The sequence below is a fragment of the Phacochoerus africanus genome, chromosome 16 (assembly GCF_016906955.1).
Source record: "Phacochoerus africanus isolate WHEZ1 chromosome 16, ROS_Pafr_v1, whole genome shotgun sequence".
In the NCBI taxonomy this organism is placed as follows: Eukaryota; Metazoa; Chordata; class Mammalia; order Artiodactyla; family Suidae; genus Phacochoerus; species Phacochoerus africanus.
The window spans coordinates 50,133,792-50,146,949 of NC_062559.1; the positions used below are offsets into that span (position 1 = coordinate 50,133,792).

The 13,158-nt window shown below is 46.6% G+C and overlaps 1 long non-coding RNA gene across 1 annotated transcript; it reads left to right on the top strand.

Moving 5' to 3' along the window:
• Positions 1-428: 428 nt before the first annotated feature.
• On the top strand, positions 429-6,713 carry LOC125117666 (uncharacterized). Its single transcript, XR_007132683.1, has 3 exons — positions 429-506; positions 4,691-4,874; positions 5,934-6,713. It is a non-coding gene; the product is annotated as an uncharacterized LOC125117666 (long non-coding RNA).
• Positions 6,714-13,158: the final 6,445 nt, after the last annotated feature.

Genomic DNA, 13,158 nt, shown 5'->3' on the forward strand with positions numbered 1-13,158 from the left:
TCTGCAACCTACACACAGCTTGTGGCAATGCCGGATCCTTAGCCCACTGAGTGAGGCCAGGGATTGAACCTGCATCCTAATAAATACTAGTGGGATTCCTTTCTGCTGAGCCACATGGGAACTCCCACTAGCGGGGTTCTCAACCCGCTGAGCCACATGGGAACTCCTCAAGGCTCCTCATGTCACTGACTAGGTGTCAGGGGAGTGTTGGTCACCATTGAGGGTGTCCCCTGTGCTCAGTCGCTGCCACCATGGCCCACCCAACACCACAGCTTGCTGCTGGGGAAACGCGATTGCAAACAAAAGCTTCTCCCCGCCCAACCTGTTCAGCAAGGGAGCAGAGAAAACAGTTTTATTATTGAGGAAGCAATAGAGCAGAATGTGACCTGTAGCCCAGGCAACCTGCTAAGAGGTGGCAGAGACAGGAAGTAGCCTCTCCTTTCAGCCACTAAGCAAATACAACCCATTCCACGTGTGCTTCTAAGATAAAGACAACTCGCTCTCAGGTAAGAGATGTGACAGCCCCATTTGTCACACACAGTTCATCCTAGATTTGCACTATAATTGGGCTGACCGCCTGGGTTTGCTGATGGGTTTTAGACAAAAGAAAGACCAAAAAAAAGTCTCCCCTCCTTACAGCAGGAGTAGTTTTGCGAGCTGGGGCCAGGCACTCACCAGTCAGGTCACTCCTACCCCCATGCGACTCGGGGTTGGGGGTGGGGAGCAGGGACTGGGCCGGAGAGGGACCCAGGGCTGCAGATCCTTGAGAAAGACACTCCTGGGAGTCGAGCTGGAAAGCGGCTTATTTCGCTTTAAAACTCATGTCCATACATTTCCAAAGGGCCAAGAGGGAACTTACAAGTCCAGGTTCTCCTAAAGTAGATGCTCTAAGGAAAGGGAGGGGGCTCTCCCCCTTATTCTTCTCAGGGGGACCGAGCCTTTTTGTTAAATTAGTATTTGCCCACCAGACAGCAAGCCCTCCTGGGTTCGGGCTGACCCATCTTTGTGCCCAAAGCACAACCTGTCCTTAGGGCTTTCGGGCACTGAGTCAGGCTGTGACTCTGCCTTTGCTTGTGACGGTTCATAGGACAGTCCAATGGTCACAGCAGTCTAGGTGGGCACTAGCTGCCACGCAAGCATGGAATATTTAACTATTTCACCTTTTTTTCTTTTTCTGTTTTTTTTTTTTTTTTTTAGGGCCACACCTATGGCATATGACGTTTCCCTCCCAGGCTGGGGCCGAATCGGAGCTGTAGTCGTTGGCCTACACCACAGCCACAGCAACGCAGGATCCGAGCTGCATGTGCAACCTACACCACAGCTCACGGCAACACCAGATTCTTAACCCCATAAGCAAGGCCAGGGATCAAACCTGGGTCGTCACAGATGCTAGTCAGACTGACTTCTGCTGAACCACAATAGGAATTCCAACTCTTATACTTCTTTAAAAAATGTTAACTGGCTTGAGAGTTTCCGTTGTGACGCAGCGGAAACGAATCCCACTAGAACCATGAGGTTGCTGGATCGATCCCTGGCCTCATTCAGTGGGTTAAGGATCCGGCGTGGCCGTGAGCTATGGTGTAGGTCGCAGGCGTGGCCCGGATCTGGTGTTGCTGTGGCTGTAGTGTAAGCTGGTAGCTGTGGCTTCGATTAGACCCCTAGCCCGGGAACCTCCATATGCCATGAGAGCAGCCCTAAAGAGAAAAAAAAAAAAAATTTAACTGGCTTGAAAGAATCAAAGATGATTTCATTTGCACTTTAAGAAATCACTGAAGGAGCGGGACCAATATATTAGATGATTGTCTCCTATTTATATTTTTCTTTTACAAACAAAGAAGGAGAAAGAAATTAAATAGACGGATAAACAGGGAGAGGACGAGTCTGTCCATTTCAATTTTCTCCCTATCTATCTACAGGGTTGTGGTTTTTCTTATAAAAATGTCGGTGAGGCTTTATGGATCACAGACGCTGTGTGTGGCAGTAACCGTGAGAATTGTCATTTTTAGCATCTATCTGCCAGATGCTCCACATCCATTACCAGTGCTCATTCCCTCCACGATGCTAAGAAAGCAGGAATATTCTTCCTCTGAAAGGGGTGGTGAAACTCAGCCTCAGAAAACTCCCTGGGGAGAGATTCTAAACCAACCCTGCCCGACCCGCGCTGCCAGCTCCCCTCGCCGTGGGAAAATTTATGCGCTGTGGGTATCCTCCACCGTCAGCTCCTATTCCTTTGACCTGAGGCGTTTTTATGATAACGTAATTTAATGTTTTTATGTTCAGAATCTCACTCTTCCTAGTGATGGCTCCCATTCTTCAAAGCCGAAGAAATTGTCATCCATGATAATATCATCATATGTTTCCTGGTCCTTTTGAAAATCTTATACTTTCCAGGAAATGCCTTAATGGAGCTGAATTTAATTTTAGCCCATGCTAGACAGTATGGATTTCATATGCTTCCCCTTTGAGATGGCTACCCACTCGGTCTGACATTCATGGACACATCTTTCCTTCTGTCCACTCCTTAGAAACGTCTTCCAGACACTGGTGTGTTTTGACCCTTTTCTTTGGTCCGTGCGTCTACACTTTTGCTTGTATATTCGTTTATGGATTTTAGCTTGGCAGCACTGTCTTAAAAGGCTTGAATGGCTCATCATGTCTGTTTTGTTTCAGAAGCTTTGATAACCTGGCACATATGTTTCCCCTTTATCTTCAGGGCTTTTCTCGAATATTTCATTCATTCCCCAATCCTTTAAGATGTTTAAAGGACTGGATTTGCCTTAAATCCACAGATTAATTCGGGGAGAACAATCACATTTTGCGTGTTCTGCCTGCTTGTCCCCAAACATGTGACAGCCACCGCCACTTGGCTTTCTTTCCTTCTGACACCTCCCGCGAGCTGGTACCGCTCCCATTAATCTCATTCTTCTGTGCGTGGCTTGCTTTTTGTTTTTATTCCTAAGAGAGTGTCTTTCTCATCACCCTCTGACAGGTCTTCCTGGGGAAGGGAATTATGCTTTTTTTTTTAAGCGTATTCGCTGTGAAGCGATGCTGTCCCCTGAACTCTTTTACAAGGTCTAGTTGGTTTTGCAGACGCGGGTGAACGCCTGCCCATTGCAACCTGCACAAAGCATCCTCGGAGCAAGCGAGCCCTCCTGGGGCACAGACAAGAATCCGACATGGCTCTGGTGGCCCTGGCCATGTCCACGTGAGCCTGGGGGCGGGGCTGGGACCTGGTGGTGCGGGGCTGGTGCACGGAGCCCAGAAGCCAGGCTTGAGGGCCCCGTTCCTCCCCCCACTACGGCCAATTCGGCCGAGGCCCCACAGCCAGTCACCTGCATCTCCTCCCTCCAGCTGGTCTGACAAGGGCTCAAGGATCTGAAGCGGCGTCTTCCCACTGTTACACTTCACAGTGATCTTAAACTAGCAGGGGAGGGGCACCTATGACCCACTTTTCTCCAGAGACTTTTTTTTCCCCCAAGCTTCACAGGTGAGGCATATGGAGGTTCCCAGGCTAGGGGTCGAAACAGAGCTGCAGCCGCCAGCCTACGCCAGAGCCACAGCAACGCCAGATCTGAGCCACATCTTCGACCTACATCACAGCTCATGGCAATGCCAGAGCCTTAATCCACTGAGGGAGGTCAGGGATCAAACCCACACCCTCATGGATACCAGTCAGGCTCGTTTCCACTGAGCCACAAAAGAATCTCCTCTCCAAAGACTCTTAAATTAGGGCAGCCAGGCATCCTGTGTCTCTAAGACGTGACCTGTATTTCGTGGTTTCACCTTGCGTCCTGTACTGCCTGTCAGGACACCCGAAATGGTCCATAGTCAGCTTTTGAAAATAATTTATGGCGTTCCCATTGTGGCTCAGCGGAAACAAATCTGACTAGTCTCCAGGAGGACGCAGGTTCGATTCCTGACCTCCCTCAGATGCTGAGGGAGGGGCCCTAAAACAAAACAAAACAAAATAAAATAAAAAAAGTGTGAGTTCCACTTAAAAAAAGAAAAAAGAAAAGGGAAGTTTCATTTACAAGAGAAAAGAAAAGGGAAGTTTCATTTACAAAGAAACTTGGCAGTTAGAGTCAATTTCCCACCACAGAAACTGAGTCCAGAATCACGTATGTGGTCCCAGACCTCCACAAATGAATGTCTAATGACCCCTTGGGTCTCTTCTGTGGATGGGATGGAGTTGGGGGAGGGGCAGTGCTGAGACTGGAAAGCACTTCCTTTTCCACTGTTATTTAATTGGCATATATGTGATCGACAATGCTGTATTAACTTCAGGTGTACAGCGAAATAAATCCGTCATACATATAAATATATTCCTTTTCTCCCATGTAGGTTATTACAAGCTGCAGAGTACATTTCCCGGTGCTGTGCAGTGGGTAGTTTTTATTAATCATCTATTTCTTACAGTCATGTGTGTGTGTGTTATTCCCAGGCTCCCAAGTCTTCCCTCCCCCCAACAGTTTCTCCTAGGGTAACCATAAGATTGGCTTTGAAATCTGTAAGTGTGTCTCTGTTTTATTCAATAAGTTCTTTCGTACGATTCGTATTAGATTCCACATATAAGTGATAACAAACGATATTTGTCTTTCTCTGTCTGATTACGTCACTCAAGATAATCACCTCTCGGTCCAACCATGGTGCTGCAAATGGCATTATTTCATTTTTTTTTTTTTAATGAAAGCACTTATTTTTCACACAAGTCAATGATGTTGGAGCCTCTGAGAGGCAGCCAGGACCCACCCCAGCCCCGACAGTCCACCTGCCCGTCAGCACCAGCCCCCCGTCCTGGGACCAGCCCTGAGCTGTGCAGCTTCTCAAGGCCACCGGGCCTGAGCTCCAGACCCACAAAACTTTGGTCCATTCAGGTGAGATTTGATGGGGGAACCTGAGCACTAGAAATAACGGCTTCCCATAAAATAGACAATACAAATCTAATATATGCAGATTGCAAAAAAAAAAGCATATGGTTTTCCTTAAATAAGTGGAAGTTCACTATGTTTTTGAAAAAATATATTTTGAAAATTAAAAAAAATAAAAAATTTAAAAATTTTTTAAAAATAAAATAAATAAAAAGAAGAAATAAGAGCTTCCGTGGCAGGCAAACAGGAGGTTCCATTTCTTTGCAGCAGATTCAGCTTACTTCCAATCCACAAGCTCATAATCAGTTTATTTGGTTCAACCCCCACGCATGGTCAGTGATGAGACGGAGAGGGACAGATGTGTCCTGGAAGCTGTGAGATTATCTAAGTCTTTTCACTTCTTGCCATGAGTCCTATTATTTGTATTTTATTTGTGCCTTTGAACCTCAAGTGCCAAAATGCAAGTGCAAATTTCCTGATGAGTTTTTTTTGTTTGTTTATTGTTTTTGAGGGTTTTTTTTCGGGGGGGGGGGGGCAGTGGCCACACCTGTGGCATGTTGAAGTTCCTGGGACAGGGAACTCATTTCGCCGCAGCAGTGACTCAAGCCACTGCAGTGACAATGCTGGATCCTTAACTCCCTGAGCCACCAGGGAACTCGTGATGAGTTTTTTGAACAATGAACATTTAATAAGCTGAAGAAAAGTTTTCAGGAGTTCCCACTGTGGATCAGCAGATTCTGAACCTGACTTGTATCCATAAGGATTCAGATCCGATCCCTGGCTTTGCTCAGTGGGTTAAGGAACCAGCATCACCATGAGCTGCAGTGTAGGCCAGCAACTTTAGCTCCAGCTCAACTCCTAGCCTGGGAACTTCCATATGTGGCAGGGCCATCCCTAAAAAAAAAAAAAAAAAGAGAGAGAGAGAGAGAAGTTCTCTAGAATCTCTTTGTTCAGGACATAAGTCAGACATAAACCAGCAGAGACTAGCAGTTAAGTATAAAGATGTGGTTTCCAAAACTAGTGTCAAAGAATGTAATAACATGTAACACTTTTTTCGATTAACAGAAATTCATAGGAAGAAGATAAAATGACGGCAGCTGACGCTATAATGACTCCCCTTCTGTCCGTGGCCATCAGTCCTTCAGCTGAAGTGACCATCACCATCCTGCTGCCAGAAGTAGTTTCTGACTCCAACACCGAAGCAAATTCTCAAGGGCCAGCCCAAACTCTCCTGCAATAACGAAAATATACCCACTCCATTTACTTTACATAGATTACCCAGGAGCTCACTTCCTCACCTTTTTACAGCGTAGCCACAGATGGAAGTTATCACGATAAGAAAGAAAATTTCCCTTTGCTTGCTCAATATTTCTCCCCTGAAAAAGCCTTGCTTGTAAGGCAGTTGTGAGTAAAAGCTCTTTCAGCAGAGCCTTGAGCAACAAAGGTAAATTTTTGCAGACCTTCCCTTATTGGTTAGGAGTTAATAAAAAAAAAAAAATTGGGCTGCTCTCAGTGGAGATGATGCAAATACATATTTGGGGGATGTATGCATTAAGAGGCAATGTTTATTCAAAGCTGAAGCGAGGCGTGAATGATCCCAGGGACGATGCTGGTTGTCCTTCCCATGCGCTGATAACGCAGCTCAGACAGGATCTGGTGTTTTGGCATCACAGCCATTGGCATGAAACGGTTCTCTAACTTCAGCATTTATACTGGTCAAACGGAGCGATCAAAGGACTTTGGTGATTTTGCGACTGTCCAGTCGAGTTAGATTCTCTCACATTGGAAACAGGTTGGTTCTGGAGTTCCCATCTTGGCACAGCGGAAACGAATCCAACTAGTATGCATCAGGATGTGGGTTCGGTCCCTGGCCTTGCTCAGTGGGTTAAGGATCCAGCATTGTGGTGAGCTGTGGTGTAGGTCCAGACGCGGCTCAGATCCGGCGTGACTGGGGCTGTGGCATAGGCCGGCAGCTGCAGCTCTGATTCAATCCCTAGCCTGGGAACTTTCATGTGCTGCATGCACCACCCCCAAAAAAGCAAAAAAAAAAAAATTAAAAATGGTTGGTTCTATGGAGTTCCTGCTGCGGCACAGTGGGTTAAAGATCCAGCGTTGCTGCAGCTGTGACCTGGATCACAGCTCTGGCTCTGATTCCATCCCTGGCCTGGGAACTTCCATGTGCCATGGGTGGGAGGATGGTGTGGGGGCTAAGAAAGAAAAAACAAACAAAAATGGTTGGTTCTCTTTATCAGACGCGCTTGAAAGAACCCTTTATTTATTTGAAGCCTTGAAGTCATACTTCCGTTCTGAAGAAAAGCCCCCAAATTCATGGTGATTTTAGAAATAATTTACCAAGCGAAATCTGCTTCTTTCTTGTTCGGAGTTTTCAATATCCCTGTAGCAACAGGATTATGGAAACTGACAGAGCCTTTGAGTTCCCAGGCTAGGGTCCAGAGCTACAGCGGCTGGCCTACGCCACAGCCCACGGCCACAGCCCACGGCCACACTGGATCCTTAACCCACTTAGCAAGGCCATGGATCCAACCCGAATCCTCACGGATCCTAGTCAGGTTCATTAACTGCTGAGCCGCAAAGGGAACTCCCCAACAGTGCTAGTGAAACGCTCCTTTGCTTAAAGGAGCTTGTTGAGTCCATTTAAAAAAAAAAAAAGAAATGAACAACTATTTATTCCTTCAATTGGCAGTGCTAGTCATCAAAGAGCAGTTATGAGCCGAAAAGAAAATTCGGACTTAAAATAGATCATGATTGCGGCGCACGCCGCGACCGTGTTTGAAATGGATTTCGCCCCTTTGAGCATTTTTCTCTTTCCTGTGGCTGTTCCCTGATACCCCTCCCCACATAGTGAGACGGACAAAGTCACCGGAGGGCAAAGGGCAAGGAAGGAAAATGGACAGTGAGGCTCGGGCTCGGGCGCGCGCATGCGTGCACGTGAGCAACCTATTCAACAGTCGTGGAGCAGGGGATGCGACGGAATCCTGGGGAATGGAAAACTCCAAGGCAGTCTCAAGGATGTGTGCACAGAAGCCCAGAACCTTCCAGGTCTTCGTTCCCAGGTGAGCCGTTCTCTGTTAGACGCCCTTTACCTGGGGACCCGGGGACACAGGCTGCCGTGTTTGCTTTGTCCCGATTTCACCTCGCTCCTGATACTGCATTTCCTAGAGACAAGAATGGCCTCGATATCAAAAAAAAAAAAAAAAATTCTGACATAAATGCAAAGACCCTAAAGAACTCAGGCGAGGAGTTCCCTGGTGGCCTAGGGAGTGAAGGATTCAATGTTGTTGCTGCTGCGGCTCCGGTTCGATTCCTGGCCCAGGAACTTCTGCATGCTGCAGGCATGGCCGGGGTCGGGAGGTGGAGGGGTGTTGGGAGATGGGGTGGAGCACTCAGGCTAAATTTTGCAGGTGACTGGGATCTTGGAAAACCCATGCCACACACCCTTTTCTCTGTGTGTGTGTGTGTGGCTGTGTGTGGCTGTGTGTGTCTGTGCTTTTTAGGGCTGCACACAGAGCATATGGAAGTTCCCAGGTTGGGGGTCCAATTGGAGTTACAGCTCCCGGCCTACATCACCGCCACAGCAACAGGGGTTAAAGGTCGCATCCGTGACCTCCACCACAGCTCACGGTAACCAGATCACCCACCCTCTGAGTGAGGCCAGGGACTGAACCTTCATCCTCATGGATACTAGTTGAATTCGTTTCCACTGAGCCACAGCGGGAACTCCTACACACCCTTTTTATTTTAAATCATATTCAATCTTAAAAGTAAACTAACCATATTTTAAAATACACTTGAAAGCATATGTGTTCAGTTTTCAAAATCTTTAACTGATGTGATGCTGAATTAAAGAACAAAAACTAAATGAAAGCTGTATCTGGAAAAGCAAATGTATGTTCCAGGCTACATTTTTTTTTTTTTTTTGCTTTTTGCAGCATATGCAGGTTTCCAGGCCAAGGGTCCAATCAGATCTACACCTGCCAGCCTACACCACAGCCACAGCAACACAGGGTCCGAACCGTGTCTGCAACCTACACCACAGCTCACAGCAATGCCAGATCCTTAACCCGCTGAGCAAGGCCAGGGACGGACCCCGCAACCTCATGGTTCCTAGTCGGATTCGTTTCTGCTGCACCACGGTGGGAACTCCCCAGACTACGCTGTACAACACAAGTACTTTGATGCTCATAAACGCAGCCCATAGGTCAATGTGTGTGTTTTCCCTTCTCAATTCACTAAAATTAATGGGCATATTTTGGCACATCAAGCAAAATAACAAACTTCCTAATTCTCTTTGTGAGAGCCATTCAGACTGTCAACAGGGAAAATGCTGTTTTATAACCTGTAATTAAAGGAACTGCTTCCAGCTTGCAAGAGGAAGGCAGGGACCAATCCTGCCTTTGTAATAAGAAGAAAGAATACTCGGGAACCCTCTAAACACACTGCAAACAAACATTGCGCCATTGGTGAAGGATGTGCTTTAGAATCCCCGCAGGTGGGTGGGGGGCAATTGGCTGATTGCCATTTCTTGTGAAATTAGTGGGTGTGTGAGCTACTGGGAGACAGTGCGAGCTGATGGCTTCTACGCCAGCGCATTAGGGTTTAACTGGCAGAAATCCTGTTTTCCTTTGGCGACAGCCCTGAGAAGTAAGCAATCTCAGAGTGCATCCTGGGTGCCACCGTCCTGGCTCCGGCTGGTGGAAGCACAGTGGGAGATTCTGACTTCAGTGCTCTCCTTAGGTGCTTCGTGCCTGAGTTTCCTGCTGTGTCAATTGAGGATTACACAGGGTAATCCCTGCAGAGAATTCACTGCCTCCTGCCAAGTGCTGTGTCAGTTTCTCCACAGCCTGGAGCAGTCTATTGTCTGCCTTGTTATTTATTTCTGCTTCTCTGCTGGTCAGCATTTCAAGGATGCAGTGACTCCTGAACACCTCCCTAGAGGGCAGCTCTCAGGCATGAGGGGGTCATCCAGGCTGTGCCCCTGACTGCCCCAACCACAGGCAGCCTCTTCTGCCAATTGGTCTCTCGGGAGCTCATATTTTCTTAGCATGTCGTTTATAGTTCTTGTAAACATTTTTCAGTGTTGCCCCAGAGATCACACTTTGAACTAATCTTAGTCCACCTTCCAAATAATATACTCTACAGCTCCACGTCATACAAGCGCTGGCCATTCCTACCATCGCCTCCCGGTTCTCCCACCCCAGTTATTGTTCATCTCACAGAGTCACTCAATCCACTGTTACAGTTACTGGTTTTACAAAGCAGTTACTTTTAGATCAACTAAGAACAAGAAAAATAAAATTCTTTCTTTTACCTCTGTCTATGCCTTCTACAACAATCTTTCCTTCTTTGTGCAGAGACAAGTAACCAAGCTATGCAATCTCTTTTCTATCCAAATGACTTCTGACAGTTGTGTGTGGCAGGTCTGCTGGCAATGAGTTCCTTCAGTTTTGTCTTAGAAATTATTTATTTCTCATTCATTTTTAAAGAAGAATTTCTCTAGATATAAAATTCCAGTTTTATTTTGTTTTTTTTGGATCCCAGCCCTTCAAAGATGTCAGTTTGCTCTCTTCTTTCTTGCATTATTCCTGGCAGGAAAGTCTCTGCAATTCTCATACTTGTTCCTCCATAGGTGGTTTTTTCACCCTGTATCCTGCCTGGTGGTGTCTCTCTTCCGAGATCTGTGGTATGTTATCTGCCATTAATTTGGGCCCATTCTGAGTGATTATTACATCAAATATTTCTTTTCCCTCCCTTTCTCTTCTGTTTCTGGCATTCCAATTATACGTACACTACACATTGTGATATTGTCCTATAATTCTTATTTTATTACTATTTTTTCATTTTTCTGGCCATACCCACAGCGTCTGGAAGTTCCCAGGCCAGGGATCGAACCCAAGCCACAGCAGTGACAACACCAAATCCTTAGCCACTAGGCCATCAGGGAACTCCTGTTCCATAATTCTTGTGTGGTCTGTTCTGCTCTTTTTTGTTTCTTTGTATTTCAGTTTGGGACGTTTCTATTGCTCGCCTTCAAATTCAGTGATTTTTTTTCCCTCGATGTATTAGTTCACATTCTGCAGAGAAAGAGAACTAATAGAATGGATAGGAAAGGCGAGGTTTTAATGAATTGGCTCATGTGCTTGTGGGGCAACTGTGAAATCTGCAGTGCGGGTCAGCAGGTGGGGAACTCAGGCAGGGTTTCGATGCTGTGGTCTTGGGGTAGAGTTACCTCTTCTTCAGGAAACCTCAAGGTTGCTTTGAAGGCCTTCAACTGACTGAGGCCCATTCACATTACAGAGGGCCAGTCACCTTACTCCATGTCGCAGTAGAATCTGAGTCATGCTTCAATATTAATCACCTCTGAAATGTATCTTCCCAGAAACATTTAGACCCATAACCTGGGCAACACCCTCTAGACAGGTTGACATAAATTACCCATCACTGTCCACCCCTTGTCAGCTTGGCACCCTTGCACATCTGCTTAAAACCATCTTTCCTGCTGTAACCAAATACCACAGACGGGGCAGCTCATAAGCAGCAGGAATGTATTTCTCACCATTCTGGAGGCTGGAAGTCCAAGATCAGGGCTTCAGCATAACCGTGTGCTCACCAAGGCCCTCTTCTGGTTCACAGCCAGGACCTTCCTGCAGAAGGGGCAAGGACCCTCCGGGGGCTCTGTTAGAAGGGTGCTCATCCCACTCACTAGGACTCCCCCTCACGACCTAGTCACCCCCAAAGCCCCACCTCCAAGCATCATCACCTTGGCAATTGGGATTTCAACATATGAATTCTGTGTGGACACAAACATTCAGTGCATAACAGAGAAAGACCCAGCAGTGTGATCGGTGGCCTACATGGAAATTGCATGTTTCATTTTAAACTAAGCCAAAACCCCACCAGATGACTTTCCAGAGTGGCTGTACCATTTACATTCCCACCAATGGTGTGTGAGAGATTCAATTTCTCTGAATCCTTACCAGCTTTTAGGATCTTTATTATTATTTTTTTAATGTTAGCTGTTCTAATAGGTATGTAGTAATATCTCATCATTGTTTAAATTTGCCCTGCCTTGGAGTTCCTGTGGTGGCTCAGCAGAAACGAAACTGACTAGTATCCATGAGGATGCCGGTTTGATACCTGGCCTCGCTCAGTGGGTTAAGGATCTGGTGTTATCCTGAGCTGTGGTGTACGTCACAGACGCAGCTGGGATCTGGTGTTGCTGTGGCTGTGGTGTAGGCTGGCAGTTACAGCTCCGATTGGACCCCCAGCCTGGGAACCTCCATATGCCACAGGTGCAGCCCTAAAAAAAAAGATGTTAGGAAACAGACATGCATAGAGGGAAGACCATGTGAGAAGACCGTCATCTACCCACCAAGGAGAGAGGCCTCAGGATCACCGAGAGGCCCACACCTTGATCTTGGACTTCCAGCCTCCAGGATGAGAAGGTAAAACTCAGTTTTTTAAGCCACCCGGACTGAGGTACTTTTTCATGGCAGCCCAAGCAGACTAATGCAGGGGCTGCCTCATTCAATCCACTCTGATGCTCAAGGGTGGGCCCTTAGGGCAGAAAGCCAAGCCGTCATGATGAGGTGACCTCTTGAATAGTCTAGGCAGTTTGGCTTACTAGGCATAATTCTATTTGCTTGTGGGGAACAATGGAAGGAATGGGAACCGATTTCAAAGCTCAATTTGGAACACAAATAGCTGAGTTATGTCATAAACCCACATGCAATTACATAGCATGCCATCAAATGGCCTCTTCGTGAACCAGATTGGCACTCCCTGATTCTTATAAACTTCAACAGATCAAGTTGTCAAGTAACAAGTCATTGCCAAGAGCACGTGATATTCTCTGGGCCATGCAGACCAGCCTTGTTTAATCTGGCCTCTGGACTGCTTGGTGGAATCAGAAGGAGGTGGTGTGAGGTTACCTCAATGATGTGTTGAGTAGCTGGGTTAAATTCAAGGGGCTATACGAATGCCTTGGTGATCTAGTTCAGCTGCAAATGCAGCAGCGAACGGGAAGAATGCATTCTTCACCATGGTTTTACTCTCCTTCAGAGGAATCCATCATTCTTAAATTACACACTGAAAACTGCTTGCAGCAGAGATTGCGACAAGCATGAACAACAATTTATATATAAAGAGCGCATGCAAAATTTTAACAAGTACGAAGACCCAAATGTTTGTGGTCAAGGATGTGAAGAGTCATGTCCCAAGGGAAATACAAATGACTAATGCATATGTGACAAAAATTGGATTTCACTCGTAA